This window comes from Lycorma delicatula, chromosome 1 (genome assembly GCF_047948215.1).
Source record: "Lycorma delicatula isolate Av1 chromosome 1, ASM4794821v1, whole genome shotgun sequence".
NCBI classification, from domain to species: domain Eukaryota; kingdom Metazoa; phylum Arthropoda; class Insecta; order Hemiptera; family Fulgoridae; genus Lycorma; species Lycorma delicatula.
The window spans coordinates 180204946-180223215 of record NC_134455.1 but is presented as its reverse complement, the minus strand read 5'-3'; the positions used below and the strand labels follow the sequence as shown (position 1 = coordinate 180223215).

Below are 18270 nucleotides of genomic sequence, written 5' to 3'. Positions count from 1 at the left end.
TATGCCTCAATGTATATGAGAGTCTATTTTTCAGTCACTCTGTAGGTGACATTAATGTAGATAAGATTAAACAAAAATTCCAACAAAATTAAAACTGATTAAAATAGAATTAAACAGAAATTAACTAGAAACTCCAAAAATAATGATGCGATTCTAAATTACAATTGTCAATTAATGTTATATAATCAGATGTTTCATCAAATCTATTACATAAACGCATGTGTAATAATGCGTATTAAATTACATATACACATTTTTAAAAGTAAGTAAAAATTTATTTCACTAATAACTTCTGATTTTTTTTATTGTTATTATTTAATAATTATTTATTGTAAAAACGTTTTAAAATCACGGGTTAATAGCACCCTTGGTGATTCATTAAATTTTTATGACTCGTACAGGAATTCACCTGTCTGTGTCAATTGTAATGGGCACCAATCTACAAGATCTAATCTAGGAATAGTCAGCTCTTCAAAAAAAAAAAGAAGAAATAACGTAGCTGTAAAAGAGATCAAGACTGTACAGAAAGTCAGCTACTTTGAAACCAGGAAAATGTGCTTGGAAGAATTCCACAGACTATATAGAAACTTAAATAGAAAAAATATATATATAAATTTAACCTAAATAAAAACTATTAAAAATAATTTAACTATGCGACATATGCACAGGTTTCTACAGCTCCTATTAAACCGAAAATATGGTTTCAGAACTGGCATCGGTTCTAGCATACATTGCCGACCGTATCATCAATGAAAGATTGAAAGGTCGACCATCAAGAGAAAGAAGCTTTAAATCGGCGCAGAAGAAAGCAGATGCTTCAAAATCTAAGCGTTCATTACAACTCAGCAAAGAGCCATCAACCAGTCACAAGAATAGCGAAAATAAGGTTAACACAGAGAAGAAGCCCGAAGCTATATCAGCGCAGGCTACAGTCAAAACAGAGAAAGAAAAACCATATTTCGGCAACAGCAAAGGCAGAGATCAAACTACTAGAAAAAGAGGACTTTAAACGTCAAACGATGGAGCCTCCGAAGGGACAAAAGTTCTTAAATGAGAAGGCGGGAATTTCAGCCGTTCCCATACCCTTCGAGTCTCGTCTCTGATGCACTGCTGACCGCACAATTGAAGCTGGTATCATCTGATCCTGGCTGCAAGATATCCTCCGTAATTTACTGCGGAGGATCAGAAGATTCCACCTCCGAGGCCTCAGACCCCTTGGAATTTGACATCGAGACCTTTAGAAAGATGGAAAAAAGAAGAAAGAAAGAACGGTTTAAGGGTAAACCTAGGCGAAAGAATCTAAGAAGAAAATAGTTATTACTTGAATTAATCTAATTCTTGATTTAATGTTTTAATTATTTTGATAGTTTTTAACAACGTTTCGATAGAAATGGTTTGTGTGTTTTCTAAGTGCTTTAAACTGTTTTTTAATATGCTAGATTTAAGTGTTTTTAAGTGGCACGGGCTCTTTATATCCTTATTTTGTTTTCTCTTTGGGGTTTTCAATAATCTTTTGACACTTCTACTTTTAGATGTTCTGAAGTGACTAGTCTTCCGACTAGTCACGTCGACTAGCGACATAGTCGGAAGACTATGTCGCTAGTGTTTTTATCATGTAGGGAAAGAAATATTTTCTTCTCTTTTTTGATGAGGAAAGAAGCTAATGACCACAATAGTCAATTCCCCTAAAACCGCAACAATAATAATAATAAAGTAAATAATAATAGTAATAATAGCAAAGTAATAATAATAACAATAAAGATATAGCGTATACAAAATAGTAATTCCAATAAAAAGACAAAATTGATTGTATGACAAATTATAAATCCCAGAATATAGCTCAATTTACTAAAAATGTTATGTCTGATAGAAAATAATATTGAATTAACAACGTGATAACAATAGAAAAGTCTAAAGTTCATACAACTTATTCTCTGCAAATATTATTACCTTTAGTTTTTATAAGTAGTAAATGTAAATAATATTTATTTCAGCAATAGGAGAAATAGTTAAAATATTTATACAATATATATGTATATGTATATATGTATGTAAGTCTTAGTACAGTTTATGTAGTTTTAGTATATAAGATATGACATTTAATACATATATTTAGATGCATATAAACAAATTCAAATTTTCTCTGGTATTTTTTTATACCTGGTTTTTTCTTTTATACATGGCATTTTTTATACTTTGTCTTCTTCAGCATCAGAAATCTCAGAGGATGAATTACAAAACCTTTCAAAACTAAACTGTTTACGGTTTCTTTAAATTAAAAATATAAAATTTTATTTGTTAGGAACGAATGGGAATTCCAGTATACTATGAATCCCTTTAATTCCAAGATTTCAATAAATAATTTTTCAAGAGAATAAAAAAGAATAATACCCGCAGTGAAAACATCAATTTCGAACACCAAAAATTATTTTATACTGACCGAATCTATACTTCTCAAATCCTGTTGATATTTCGCAATGAAATTTCTTTTTAAAAAATTAAAATTACGGAAAGAATTCATTCAACGATTTGCACAATTTGGAAACGGAAATAAACGTAATTATTATAAATAATTTCGTATTTGAGAACACAACATCTTTTGTTCACTGTAGAAGAAAAGTAAACGTTCTGTGAAAACCTTTTCTGTACTTGTAAGCCATTTTCCAACCTTATTCTGGTGACAGACCACAATACGGTCTATCACCACCAAACGGCTATGGTTGGCGGTAGCCAACCTTATGGTAGGCTAGGGGCATCTTGCAAGATGACGACCCTCCAGGAACATCTGGTTTAAGAGTTTATGGAGTTCAGTTTGATACACATCACACAATTCTTCGAATAGGGCGAGTTACTACGTCATAAGGATTTATGTGATTTGGAGAGCGCAGCACTCCCTACGAACCTACCCTGTCCTATAGAGATGTCTTCACCTATTCGGTGGCAAAAAGCCCGATCTGAAGCTAAAGTGATTTTCAGATAAAGTCGAAATTCTTAATCCCTCTCAATCCATACATACATACCTCATACTAAGATATTTAAGTATCAAAAGTTTGTAATGTAATAAACCGAAGTCAAATCGTTTATTAAACGGACCCCTCGATGTTAAAAGCGTTGTTTCTGATGTGAACAAAGGATAAATGTGTAAGAAAATATAATTAAATAAGTTGGTAGATAATATATGATAGATATCGGATTTGGGTAATTTATACAAATAAAATAAATGAGTAATTTACAACATGAAAAGAAGAAAAATATCGCATTAGAATCTTAAAATTTATCTCAAAATCAATATAATCTATCTCAAAATCATCTTATTAAAATTTGGGAGCTCATATTTAAGTAATATTTGCGACATTAAAATTTCACTCCAGTAATTCTAATTACTGGACTTTTAAAAACTATATATAAACAAACGCTACTACTATTTACCCGTTTTTCGGTTTCTCTTCTGAGTTATAAACATGCACATGTACCTGACTGACCGGTGTTATAAATAACATCAGGTTAATAATAACAACACAGGTGATTTTAATAAGGCCAAAGTATATCATAATTTATGGCCCCAGATAAACAAGAAAAAACAAAGAAAAATATTATGTAGTAAATATTTATGATAAAAAACCGACTGAATAAATCATTAATACATCGATGACTTTTTATAATTTCCGCTCAATCACATTTCAACCCCTTTCATATCTTCAGACGGAAGATATCGAGAAACGCGGAAATTCGTTTTTAGATATTTATATAAAAAACATGTTTACCGAAAATTAATTTGATTTCTCAATTTTTTCCGCAAAAATTCGAAAAAAGTCAATTTTTAAATTTTAGTCAGTTTTTAAGTTTTTTCGCAAAAATTAAGTTTTACCGCATTTCACCCGCTTAAAAGTCGAATTTCACAAAACCGAGAAATTGGTTTTAAATATTCATCTCCGGAATAAATCATTAATCTCATAAGACATCAACAACTTATTAAAACTTCCCCTCGATCAAATTTCACTCCCTTTTGTCCCATCAGTCGCAAGATACCAAAAACGCAGAAATTGGTTTTTATACCGGTTTGTATATTTGTATAATGAATATTTTAAAACAAAGATCAAGTTTTTGTTTGAAATTATCACCGGTCTTTAAAAATGAAGTTTTTAAAAATTCAGAAGTTACAATTACTTAAGTGAAATTTAATATCGCGCTAATTTAATTAAATTTAATATAGAGCGCTAATTTTAGCGCTATATATTCTACATATAAAGAATATTCTCTATTATCAGACAATACTGAGATCGTAAAATGTAATAACCATAAAAAGAAATAAAACTTTATTACCATAAATTGCGTTACGAACGAAAATTTTTTAAGGATGAAGCTTTCCCAAGAAGTGTTATAATAATTTTATAAAAAAGTGGATAATCAGTTCAAGAATAGATATAATGTCTGAGAACAGGAAATTGGTTCGTTGTAATAAAATCTATTGCGATATAAACATAAGTTACCTCGCCCTAAAAATTTTCCACACGACTTTAATGAAAACATTAGTTCAGGACTATTTAAAAACAAAACTTTTTTTATACAAATTGGATAAAAATGAAATAAATATTTCGATTAAAAACTTCAAGCTTTGATAATTTACGGACATTAAAATTATACCTAACAACACATTCACTTTACAGAATACAACAAACTGCAGCATAATTAATATGTTTTTTTTCATTTTCTTATTTGAAAAAAAAATTCTGCAATTTTTACAATGGTTAAAAATTTCTAAACAATTAAATACCGTTGCAGAAATAAGTTATTATACAATACGTGTATAATAAAAAATTTAATGATAGTGACAAGATTTATGAATTTTCCTTTCTTTTGATAAGAATATTTCTGTAATCAAGGCAGATATTTCTATAGAACAGCTCAAAGCCTAATAAAATGTACTGTTCAGCCCGAAAATAATGTATAAGAAAGAAATTGTAATGCGTTAAAATTAGGCACTAAAGACGGAAAATATTTATTTTTTACAGTAATATTTTTAGGCAATTAGGAACAAAATAAATTAAATCGACCGAATAATATTAAACAAATTGATAATATAATTTAAACATAAATACTTTTTTGTAACTTTCTGTTGTATTTAATCTTTTATAAATACATTTACCTCAAAGGAAAATATAAACGCAAGGTGTTTACATACTAAAACTGTAAAAACATTGGTAACAAAAATAAACGGTAAAAGAGTAAGTTTAAACAGCACCTATTGTATTATTGTTAAAAAATAAATGAATGTTGAAGAAATAATAACAATAGATTGGTGCCGTTTAGCTAATATAACCGTAAAGAAATATCTTCTTGTAACAAGAAAATATATTTTGAAAAGTTAGAACATTAAAACATTACCCAAATTATCTGTTAAATATAATATGTTTCAAATAGTTTTTAATCGGTACTAAGAAGCGGGCGTAGTTTAGGCTTCCATGCAATATCGTATGATAATTCTGACAATGTGGTTTAGAAGGCTGTCGTCATACCTTACAGAACGTGATGAAAATTTTATCGTTAAACAGTTTCAGGAGCATTACGGTATATGCAACCGGACGACAGTAACAGGCTTTTATCAATTTGTTCTCCGGCTAAGTTTGTTTCTAACAAACTATTTAATCTGTGAACTTAGGGAGCGCACAGTTTGACAGGCCAAGTTACAATTTCACTCAGTATTTTTCAACCGATGAAATTTATAAATACACTTTTAAAGTTTCTTCAATTTATTACTTTAAAGACAATAAAACTGGATCCATCGTAAAACTAAATACACAATCTAATGAGAAATAAATTTATCAGGTGGAAGAAAGCTTGCGATAGTTGAAATGCAGTTCATCAGATGGAGGGCCCAAAGATTAGTTGTAAATTATGATATAAATAATACAGGTGAACTTAAATTATTCAGCCCATCTTAGGGGTAAATAAAAACATCATCAAAGCAACTTAGAGCGCGCGCGTTGATTTTTTCAAAAATTAGCTTAGGTACTAGAGTCACTGATATCCTTGAATGAAGACGCCGGCGTAATAACGAAAGGGGAAATCGTCAGTTGAGCAATGGCTACTGTGCAGAAGTAATGTGCGTACTACGGTTTCATGAAAGCGGTTCTATTATTAATCAGAAAGTCATTAGGGAAGATACGAAGTTAATTAGTAAAACGTTATATATTCTTGAAAAATTGTTGGTTTATTTATAAAGAGATATTACAGTATGATCTAAGATGCTTTCTGAACTAAAAATACCATTTTCTGTAAAATAAAACTCTGATTCAGCTGCAGTAAATCATTCTAAAGCGTCACATGTCACTTTAATTTTATTCTAGTGTCACTTTAATGTGTAACCGCATATATCACAAAAAGAACCATACCGAAAAAAGTCTTCATCCGGAGGACATTAGCAGTATTTAGCGAAGCATAGGGTTTAATTTATTTGTGAATTTAAAAAAATGTACAATAAAAAATTTAATAATAGTGACAACATTTATGAATTTTCCTCTCTTTTCATTGGAATATTTCTGTAATAAAGGTAAATATTTCTGTATAGCAGCTTAGAGCCTAATAAATAGGCTTTGAGACTGTACGCAAATATGCTCTGCATGAATATTTTTTTACGATAAGATCTAAGGATCACCAATGTTTAGTTCTTTCTTTCATTTTTTCGATGAAATTTCCTCACCTTTCTTTGGTCCATCCACTGTGTTTACTTTTCAGTTTCTTTGAAAATTTTGATTCATCTAATAATTTCTGAAAGACTGGCTGTCAAAATATTTTTCTTTAGAAATATTTAATAGTTAATTTTTTTTAAATTTCTTTGAACAAATGTATGACGGTTTTTCTTTTTTCCAAAAAATTAAACCTTTTTCTTCAATCTAGTTTCACATTCCACATCAGCCACCATAAAATTTAAGTGTTCTTTCTTTTATTGTGTTCTTTCTTTTTAGTGTTCTTTCTACTGTTTCAAAATTTAGGTAAAGTCGTCCCACACGCGAGGAAGCAAATCTTGGGTTCACCGCAGCTGTGTTTCGGTTCCGCAGGTTGGCCAGATGTGTCGGTAGAGGTGGCACGTAAACTGCATCTTTTACAAACCCCCACAAGTAAAGGTCACATGGCTTAAGATCAGGTGATCTTGGAGGCCAGAACTAAAGAGCTTGGTCTTCATAACCCGATGCCTCCTATCCATCGTTGAGATAGATTCATTCACATAAATTCTAAGTGCCAATGGGGCAGAGCTTCGTTCTATTGAAAAATGAAGTCTTGTTAATCTTCATTTAGTTGAAGATTGGAGAAGCCAGTTTTCCACCACGTCCTGGTGCGTTCTCCCAGTAACCGTGTATTCCGCAAAAAAAGAATGGTTCATAAACATTTGTTTGCAATAGGACGCAAAACGCATTCACCTTGGGGTTGTCTTTCTCATGTTTCAGTGGGTCATTTTTTTGTGTTTTTGGTGAGCGAAAACACTTCGGCGTTAAAAGAAAATAAATAGTAAAAAAGACTGTCTTAAAAACAAAAAAATTAAACAAAAACTTAAAACTAACATCACAGCCGTAAAAATAAAATTAAAAATAAGCTTAAAACTCAAAACGTAAAATTTAAATAAAAATAAAAAGTGTTTAAAAAAGTACAAGAGGGGTGTAAAGGGCCCCGACTAGGATAACGAGAAGACTAAAACAATTAACATAAAAAACTAAACCTACGTTAAAAACTAAAATATTTAAAAAGGTAAATCTTTTAACTAATAACAAATAAAATATCACAAAAAAACTTAAAACTAATATCATTAAAGCATTAACTAATGTCATAATGGAAAACTTAATAAGGTAACATATATTTAAAAGGAAACAAATAAAAAATATATAAAATTTAAATAAAACTCAATAAATTTAAAGAAGTCTGAGAGCGGTGTGAATGGTCCCATTTCGGATTAAAAAAAAATCATAATTAAATGAACAGAAAAACAAAAACGTTAAAATAATTCTTCAGCACTAGAATAAAAAATATGCACCACAAATTTAAATTTTGTGTAAAATATTAATACGCCCAGTGTAAAATTTCCTTATTATTGCCCAAAATTTGGCGAATGATTTTATGTCATTTAAATTTACGACGCAAAGCCGAATAACATATGCAATCCACAAGTATGTGGCGCACAGTCATGCAGCAGTTGCATTGTGCGCATAGGGGTGCGTGTCCGAGTTGACATCAGATACTCGTGTGTGACTGGTATGTCCTAATCGCAATCGAAAGAGGACCACATCCTCACGAAAAATTTTTCTGCATGAAGAGTCCAAAGACAACACAGAATATTTAATGTGCTTAGATTTGTTATCAACGGTAGTCGTCCAGTCACGAAGAGATAGTTTTATACAATTAGTTAAGTCAGAAGTAGGAACACGAGTGGTGAAAGGAGGTTGATTACATGCGTCTTTAGCAGCGAAATCTGCATGTTTATTACTTGGAATTCTCATGCGGCTATAAATACAACAGAAACTCACTTGTGTATTGTGATGGTTCAACTCAGAAATTGCATTATAGATTTCCGTGACCAAAGGATGTGTAGAGTAGAAATTTTCTAAAAATTTGGAGTGCACTACACGAGTCGCTACAAATAAGGATATGACGATATTTTGGGTTAACGAAAAATATTAAATGCCTTATTGACAGCGTACAGTACAGCAGTAAATATACCTGTAATATTAGGCAGACCAAACATATAGATTCTGCTATTAAGAATAAATGCGCATCTAATGGTATCATTCTGTGTTGATCCTTCCGTTTATACTATTGCGTCTGGGTTTATTTTGGAGGGAATATGGTGAAAACTTTGTTGAAAGACAACAGGTGGTGTTGATTCTTTCTTGTATATGGTAAGATCAAAAATAAAATTTATACGGTTGATTCTGCACGGAGGATAGGATCAGGGATACGTTGGAAAAACAGAAGGTATATCAACGTTTAAAAGCTGTAGTAACCGCCGGGTACATACACCCATAGGTGCAGTATAACGTGAATGATCTTCATACCTTTGTTAATTAGGATTTGCAAGAACTGCGGTTAAAGCCGAGTGATTCGGTTGCCCTTTAAGACGAACAAAGTTGGACACGTCTATCCCAAAGCTGATGGATTACCGCACTCAACAAGTATGCTAGTGACAGGGCTTGATCTAAAAGCACCTGTAACAAGACGAAGAAAAGCATGATGCATATAATCTAATATCTTCACCGCAGTATTACGCGCTGAAGAGTAAGCGATACAACCACAATCTAAGCGGGAACGAATTAAGGAATAATAAAATCGCAACATACATGACCGATCGGCTACCCAGTTGGTGTTGTTAAGGACTCGCAGCATATCTAAAAGTTTGGAACATTTTGTTTTCAATTCTTTGATGTGTTTGACCTAAGTAAGGCGGCTATCAAAAAATACACCTAATATCCTGAGAGATAGAAATTAGCTCTCCGCCGAGAAAAACTTGTGGAATGGAAGGGTGCCGCAGCCGAGAAAATTCTACACATTTTGTTTTCTCAGGTAAAAAGGTGAAGCCAGTAACCCTGGACCAAGTTTCAAAGCAAGATATAGTGTTTTGCAGCAGTCTCTCTGCTGTGGCTGTTGAACGGGATGTAATACATATAGCAGTCATCAACAAATAATGAACATGAAAAAGATAACTGCATACATTTCGTAATATTGTTGATGGCTACAGAGAATAAAGTGGTACTTAAAACATTTCCTTGAAACACTCCATTCTCCAAGGTGACAATACCCGATAAGGAATCTCCAACAGGAACACGGGAAAATTCGGTCATTTAAGAAACTCCTGATAAATGCAAGCACCTTGACTCTCCATTCTTTAAGGGTGTTAAGAATACCACGTCGCCAGGCCGTGTCGTACGCCGTTTTTGATATCCAATAAGATAGCTACCAGGAGCTGGCGGAGTACGTAACCGTTTTGAATAGCTGCATCCAGTAACACTAAATGGTCAATGGAAAACCGACCTTGGCGGAACCCCCTTTATGTTCTAGACATAGAAGGCCATGTCTCTCCAGGTACTATGTGAGCCTGTGGCTCACCATTCACTCCATCACTTTAAATAGAACGCTTGTCAAAGAGATAATGCAGTAGCTTGAAGGGCTCCTTTATCTTTACCAGGTTTAAGTACTGGTACGACAATGGAATCTGATCAGACCGAAGGGAAAACTTGTGAGGAGAGCAGACTACTATAAATACACAACAGGTTTGTAACGCCGAATTAGTAAGGTGGGAGAGCATACTGAGACAAATGTTGTCAGATCTAGGGAAGGTATCACGTGAGTTTTACGGTATCAACTCGTTGAATGAAAATGGAGCGTTTAATTCACCGATTGAATCACCAACGTTCAACGATAGTACTTCCATCTGTAATTTATACCTCTGAAATTCATTATTGTACGATAAGCTGAGGGTCACCGAACGGAAACAATCTGCCAAAATACTTGCCCTGTAGAAGGTGATGTAAGGAGTTCTTCATGAATCAATCCGAGAATGGATTGTTTTGATGATCGATTCGCAAATTGAACGGACCTTTTCCACACAGTGGACATGGGAGTAGTGCGTGAGATGGTGTCCACGAAATTCCTCCATGACTTCCTCCTAGCGTCTAAGAATACCCGACGACATACCGCTCTTGCCTTACCGTACAAATCTAGATGTTCATTTGTAGGCCTACGGTTAAATTTGCGCAGTGCTTATCGTCGATTGCTGATAGCGTTTTGGCAATCAGCACTCCACCAAGGAACGGAAGGACGTCTTGGGTTTCCCGATGTTTGTGGTATATACTTATTAGCATTTTCAAGTATCAGAGACGTAAAACAAGTAAGTACATCAAGGGAATCTTCACCATCATCATAATGTGGAGAAGGCTTTATGGTAACTGTTGCAATCTGCCTTTTCAACGAACCATTTCCGTGGTCTTAGCAATTGCTATAGCAATTGGCCTGTGGTCACTGCCGTGAAGCTCGTCACAAGCAGACCAATTAAAACGTGGAAGTAAATTTAGTGAGCAAAAGGATAGGTCGATATTTGATAGTGTACTAAAAAATGAGGACATAAATGTGTATGACCCATCATTCAGTAGACAAAGGTCCAAGTCTTGTCTCATTCTGTTTATCATATTTCCTCGAGAGGAACAGAAAGATGAGCCCCAGGAAATATGGTGAGCATTGAAGTCTCCTACTATTAACGATGGTGATGGGGTTTGCGTGAGGAGATTTGATATTTCTAGAGGGTTAAACTCAGAGTTCAGCGAGAGATAAAAATAACAGATATGACATTTAAAGGGGACTGAGAGTTTTACAACAACAGCAGGAATGAGGGTAGCTAGTTGGAATTTAAGCCAACACCTCATTCCGCATGAAGATAACACCACCACTCTCTCTACTATCTACAAGACAGTCGTATCTCTCTTACCGCATATTGTTGTACTAAATGCGTTTCTTGGAAGCACATTATTAATGGTTCATGTGCGTACATTAACACTAACATCTTCAATGCGGGACCGGAGACCTCTAACGTTCCACTGAATAATGCTCATAAATAAAAGGTATTTAGATGTAGAAATATAGATAAATATATAACAAAAATAGTTGTAGGTGATCCAGTTATTCGTTTTCCACGTATTGATTTTAAGAAAATTCGATGCCCTGTGATCGGGCGATTCCTCTACTATATCCTCCAGTATACGTATACGTAGTGTTGGAGAAGATTTTGAAACATGGGATGTTACAGAGGACATCCCAGAGGAGGTGGTTATGTGGGCTCCCTTAACAGGGAGATATATTTGGTGGCTAACCAACAGTTCCATACACTCCTGTCCGCAAAGATGAAACTATAGTGACAGGAACTTTGAGAGGGATCCCATTAGTGTTAGTTTCACTAGTTGTAACAACTGATTTCTTATTCATATTCAGAAATAGTTGCAGTAAGTGAAGTAACCTGATCCGACAACACCTGAACAAGTTTCTTCAGCTCACTGCAGGATCCGCACTATTTGTTGTCTCCACTTACAAGAGTTTTACTTGACGTCGCGGCAGCGAAGAAGACATCCGGTTTAACCAGGCTTTGAGAGCTAAGCATTTTTTTATATTCTCATCAGGCGGCTGGAAAAGAAAGCTTTTGCTCAGTACAGATTTTTAAGATTGCCTTCTCTTCTTTGAAACTTGGGCAATCTTGAGATCCAGCTGAATGTGTTCCTCCACAGTTTGCACATCTTTCTTCTTCTTAGCAGTCAGTGTCTTTGTGGTCTTTTGCACAGCTAGCATATATTGTGGTGTTCGGACAAGACGTTGTGGTATGACCGTACCTTTGACAATGGAAACACCGTCGTGAGTTAGGGATGAAAGGTCGCACTCTAATCACTAGGTACCACACTTTAATTTTCTCCGTTGGTGTGGGAAGGTTGAGGTTATAACGAGGGTTCTTCCATCCCAATCTGACGCCTCATTATTCTCTTCACCTCTTAAACACCTTGGGGACGAAGCTTTTCGGCAATTTTTTTAACGTCCATGTCAAGAAAATTCCGGCAAAAAAATTACTCCTCGGCTAGTATTCAAGGTTTTATGACATACCGCACTTATACCGTCCATATTTGTTACACATAACAGCGATCGATTTTGCTCATCACTAAAAGTCTCTATTAAAATTGATCCGTCTCAGTTTTCTTATGTTCTTGGGGGAACTGCTTGAGCCACTACTACTTTATTGATCAGGAAAGGTGAGAACTTATGAAGGGTGCCACCTTTCTAATTACTGAGTAAAACTACAAATCTTACATTTGCGTATTGTAAATGTGATTTGTCACCATTTAAATTATTTACAGTCATCGGGCATTTACAGTCGCCATCGGACAAAGCCGATCGAGGTCATTTCACAAGACATATGGTGGTGATTTTTTCAGATAGACCAGCAACCATCATAAGATTTGTTTGAGGATTGTCATTTTGACGATATAACGGACCACTCCAGCAGAGCGCACACGTACTAAAGCTAGAGCTACATACAACTGGGTTCGCCCCGGAGCCTAGAGGACATCGTTCGAGACTCACTACGTAAAGCCATTCACACATAATTTCCACCTTGGGTTACGGTTGCGTTTCGTAAGATATCGGAATACCATCAAGTGTAAATGTAAGAAACAAAGTGTAGGATGTTGTTGTGTAGTTGTGTAAGGGTGTATGTTGTAATTTGTGTAGAGTTCTTGGTGTAGTGTGTGTGTGTATAGTGTAGTGTTCAGCAGCTCTGGGTGTAGTCGGAAGAAAGGCAGCAGAGGCTAGGGCCGTGGGGATGCCAACCCCCTAAGTCTTAAAGAGTAAAAATCCACGTCGGGGTTCCCGTGGGTCATGGGGATTTTTTAGACCCCTACCTGCGAACACTGTCTATTAACCTTTCCACTGAGATGCTTCTTCGTTAAAAATTAAACGAGGAAGAAAAATGTCATATTCCATGTTTTCAAGTATTCAATCAAAATTCAACATGCATTGTTTGTCACTTCCGCGAAGAGTCTGTAAAGGTTATAGGCAGTACGGCTTGAAAAGTAAACGACGCTTCAAAACACGCAAGACAGTTGGTTGAGGTATTCAAAGTTCTCTTTTGTTGTACGGGTTGACTTTCATGGGCTTCGTACAAAACCTTCTTCAATTCTTCTCACCTTCTCCTCCACAACACGCGGTCGACTCGAGCGAGCTCTTACTTTTACAGACACCCTGTTTGTTCAAACTGGTGAAACCAACGACATATGTTTTTTTTTTATTGGATGAACAATGTTAAATCGGAGACGAAACGAGTGTTGTACTACAATTACGAACTGAGATTTACCGTACTCAAGAACATAGAATACCTTGTGTTGCACTGTAGTCATCTTAATCACAACTGTCACGTAATGATGGCGCAAGCACCTTTTTTTTCTTTTTTTTTCACTCTACTCCCCTGGGCCGGTCCGACTGGTTGGTATTGCGCCACCCAGGGGAGTGTCTGGTAAACTCTAACGAGCCTCTCCGCCTACCGGCTGAACATCCGGCATGGCAGGTCGGCTCGCCGGTGTCAGCTCTTTTGAGTGATTTTCTGTTTGCCCATTTGGAAACCACGACATACCTCAAATAGCCGTAACGTGGCACCGGGTCTTTTCTTACTCTTCTTCTTCATCGGAACCTATCTAAACCCTTGGAATCCTCAGTGGATCATTGAGAACGACACACCTCAACGTGCCGTCTCTCATCACTGAGGCTGTCCACCCTACCCTATTCTACACTAGTAACCTAGTCGCCTTTCATCTATATCCTTCTCTGTTAATACTGCTACTATAAATTCTGTAACTTTCTTCCAGTTTATTTCGCTCCTCAACATGTGCTCTAGGACCTCTGCTGGGCTCATACCTATTATGCCACAGTTCCTCCTTTTAATTGCCCACCTCTCGCAGCAGAAAAATGTGTGTTCTGAATTGTCAATTCTCTCACAGTACATACATTCTGGACCTGGCCTTCTTCCAACACGATGGAGGTACTCATTGAAATTGTACCTCCATCGTGTTGAAAGAAGGCCAGGTCCAGAACTGACCTGGCGTAGGGGTTACCGTGATCACGAAGGCGGTTCCCCCAGGGAGAGGCCATCCATTGCACTACGGATAGCTGACCCCTGCGAATATGAATAATCAAAAAATGGCGCAAGCACCTAGCGGTCGTTTAAGCAACTACACGTGCTCTAGCGATTCGAAACTTTAGGACCACTCTCTCAGCTACTATGTAGATCAGTCAGATGTAATGTATAGTTCAGGATGTATAGAGTTACTAAATTGAGTCCATCATTTAGAATTGCTCTGTTTAACGCTTACGGTAAAATTACGATTTTAAAATATCTTAATATATTTATATGTTTCTGTTTGGCTTTCTCCTTTTTAGTTTATTTACCACAAACCGTTTCAAAAACAAATAACTCACGAGTATATTGAACCGAGTACATTAGTTCGTAATAATATAATTTTAAATAAAATTTAATAATCGATCATTTAAATTTTCCTAAAGGAGATTAGAAAATAAATTCGAAATGATTATTACGTAATATAAAATTACCTAAAATAATTAGTGTCAAAACAGTAAAAATTTGGTAATTGAATTAAACTTTTACATATACGATACCATTCGTAAAATCTGTTCCAATAATAATAATGCTAAAAAACTGCTATAAAAATCATTTACAAAACCTAAATAAAAAAATAAAATATAAACAATAAAATCCAAACAATATATTCAAATATTAAGCATAAATACAAACAGGATACATAAAAAGTAAATAAATAGTAAAAAAAAGTAATGAAGATTTATGTTTGAATATACCGTAAATAAATGTTGAAACATGAGCTCTGCTGTCAAGCGTTACAATCCTGCTTTATAACATAGGTGAAGTCCGTGCTTCAATAACCACACTCAATCCATTCTTTTGTAGACACACACAACACACACACACATACACACACACACACACATAAACACTTTGTGACAAGCATACAATTCGATACAAAATTGATGAACAACTCACCCTAACTCAGTGATAAAAAAGTAATACAAAAAAAAATTTATGACATAAATAAAATTTTCCAAATGATTTAAATGGCATCAAGTATAATATTTCGTTGCTATGCAACAAAGGTGAGATAAGAAACATAAAAAATAACCATCCATCCATCTTATTTTTTATCACTCATTCGATATATACTCACTCGTATATGTATATATATATATATATACGTATAAGAAAAACTTATTACTATCGATTGCTAATGTATCATACGTGTAATGCTTTTTTTTTCTAAAGTACATTTACGGGCAGTGAGAATTGACTTGAAGTGAAGACTTTGGCTCTAGCGAGTGGCAATCATAAGTAATCAAATGGAATATAACCAAAAACATTATATAACTTTAATAAATATTTTAACAAATTGCATCCTAACATCTGAATAAACTGTTTTATTAAAAATTAATATTTTTATCGTTCATTGCTTTTCATTAGTTATTTTACATTAATTAATTTCACAACGATCTCTGTTTTATCGCAACTTTTTTTAAAAGTTATTAAAATCATAATTTAAAATATTAAAACTATACTGAAGGTAATCTCAACCATTGAAACAACATGAATTTTTTTTTTCTTCTGATTACTACGTATGAATTCATTCCAAAGTTACGGGTTTTTTTTAATAATTTTAATTAAATATTTACCTAATCCTATCACTTTTTCATATTTTACTAGCTCACTAATTATATTTTCACTTTTTTTGTGTTTACAAAAAATTTACTTTTTATATTTATTTACTTTTACTTTTTTATTTATTTATTTACTTTTTACATATCAATTGTAAGAGATTTGTTATTAATTTCTAATACTAACAATATTTCTAGCCTTTATATATACGTGTTTATTTTCTGTAACGTATCAAATCTAATAGTCAAAAACCTAATAATGTGATTGTTAGGTTTTTATTTATTGAATTAATATTAATTACTTGTACATATTCCTGAAAGAATTTTTATCTTGAATTAAACATTCAATTTTATAAACACCTTCTCCTTTCTTTTTTTTTAGATTTGTTGTGAATTACAGTTACTTTAGTTGATTGAGTTAATGCTTTGTAGTTAGTATTAAAAGAAATTTTATAAGATTGGTAAAATATTTTTTGGGAAAATTTATATACTTGGTATTGTAATTTAAAATAATAAAAAAATTACTTTTCGTCTCTTTTAATGTGGTGAATTTATTATTAATTTTATTTATATTTTTAAACTGATTTTAATTAATTTATATTTTTTATATTATAACCATTTTCAGTGGTTAATTATTATATTACAATAATTGCTTGATTTAATTCAAAACTATCGTTATTATTAGTTTAGGACTTTATTGGTTATAGTAGGTTTTAGTTGATAGTGTGATGTATTGTTTAATTAATGATTGTTGATGTAGGTAAGAACAATTAAAACTACTTTTTCCGTTATAACCTAGTCTTGATCTACTTATATCATTTTTAAATTAGTGTCTAATTAATTATATTTATACATTATTAGCGTTTAATAATGAGACAAATGGCAACAGTGGAAAAATTATTCATTACAATAAGCTGAACTATCTGACGTCCAAGTTAGTACCCCTCATACGTAGAAAATATCAGCTGTTTGAAAAGAATTTCCATTACTGTAACCTCTTTTGTTTATTTTAAAATGGCAGCTCCGTTTGAAGCGTGTACCGTTGATGAACAGCGTGCTGTAATAAACTTTTTTTTTTTGTTTTCTGAAGATATAAACCCTGTTTTCTTTTTCTGTTTAGCCTTCGGAACCACCGTAAGGAATTACATCAGAGGATGAATGAGGATGATATGCGTGAATGTAAATGAGCTGTAGTCTTGTACAGTCTCAGGTCGACCATTCCTGAGAAGTGTGGTTAATTTAAACACAGCCACCAAAAAACACCGGTATCCACGATTTAGTATTCAAACCCAGCCAGCTAAATGTAAACCCAGCCGAAATCAGATCTCGGATATTAAAAATTGTAGTAATGTATTAACCACGCAAATTTTGATTAGTGGATTGACACTCTATATCGGTCAAAACAAGTGTCACCGATTTTCATAGTAGCGGAAGATAAGTAAAGTTTCTACGCAAAATCTTGTTAATAATCTTATTCGCAAAGACAGACGCATATAAATTTGGGAAACTACTGAAATTTATAGAGCGAGTACTGGCATGTCCATGGTATGGCATTATCCATGCTAAGCTGAATTACCGCAAAACGTGTTCAAGCTGGTTTTCGAGACGGTCGAAGCAAAATCACACAGACACACCGAATTCTTCTTTGTAAAGTACTTAAATAATAGTTTTTAGTGGAAGGTATTAATAGTTTAGTGGAAGAATTCCTTTTTAGATAGCATAATGTGATAAATCTTGGATTCATAATTTTGATCCCGAATGTATACGTAAGAGTATAATAGAGAATTATTTTATAGTTCGCCCACCAGGAAAACTTCAAAACCTACGCAACAGCCGGAAAAGTGGTAGCGTTAAGAGGAATTTATTACGATTATTTGTAAGAATAACGTACAATTAACAATGAAGAATTCGGTGACTTGCTTGAAAATAAAGTGAAACTTGTAAGAAAGAAGAAACGTCTCGGTTCTCACTGAAAAAGCGTAAATCTTCGTCACGATAATGCCGCCCCCATACCAGTCAAAA

General features: G+C 33.8%; 1 pseudogene; it reads left to right on the top strand.

Annotated features, from left to right (window-relative positions):
* The first annotated feature begins 14600 nt into the window (after positions 1-14600).
* Positions 14601-14723, top strand: LOC142318563 (U1 spliceosomal RNA; annotated as a pseudogene).
* The last annotated feature ends 3547 nt before the right edge of the window (positions 14724-18270 follow it).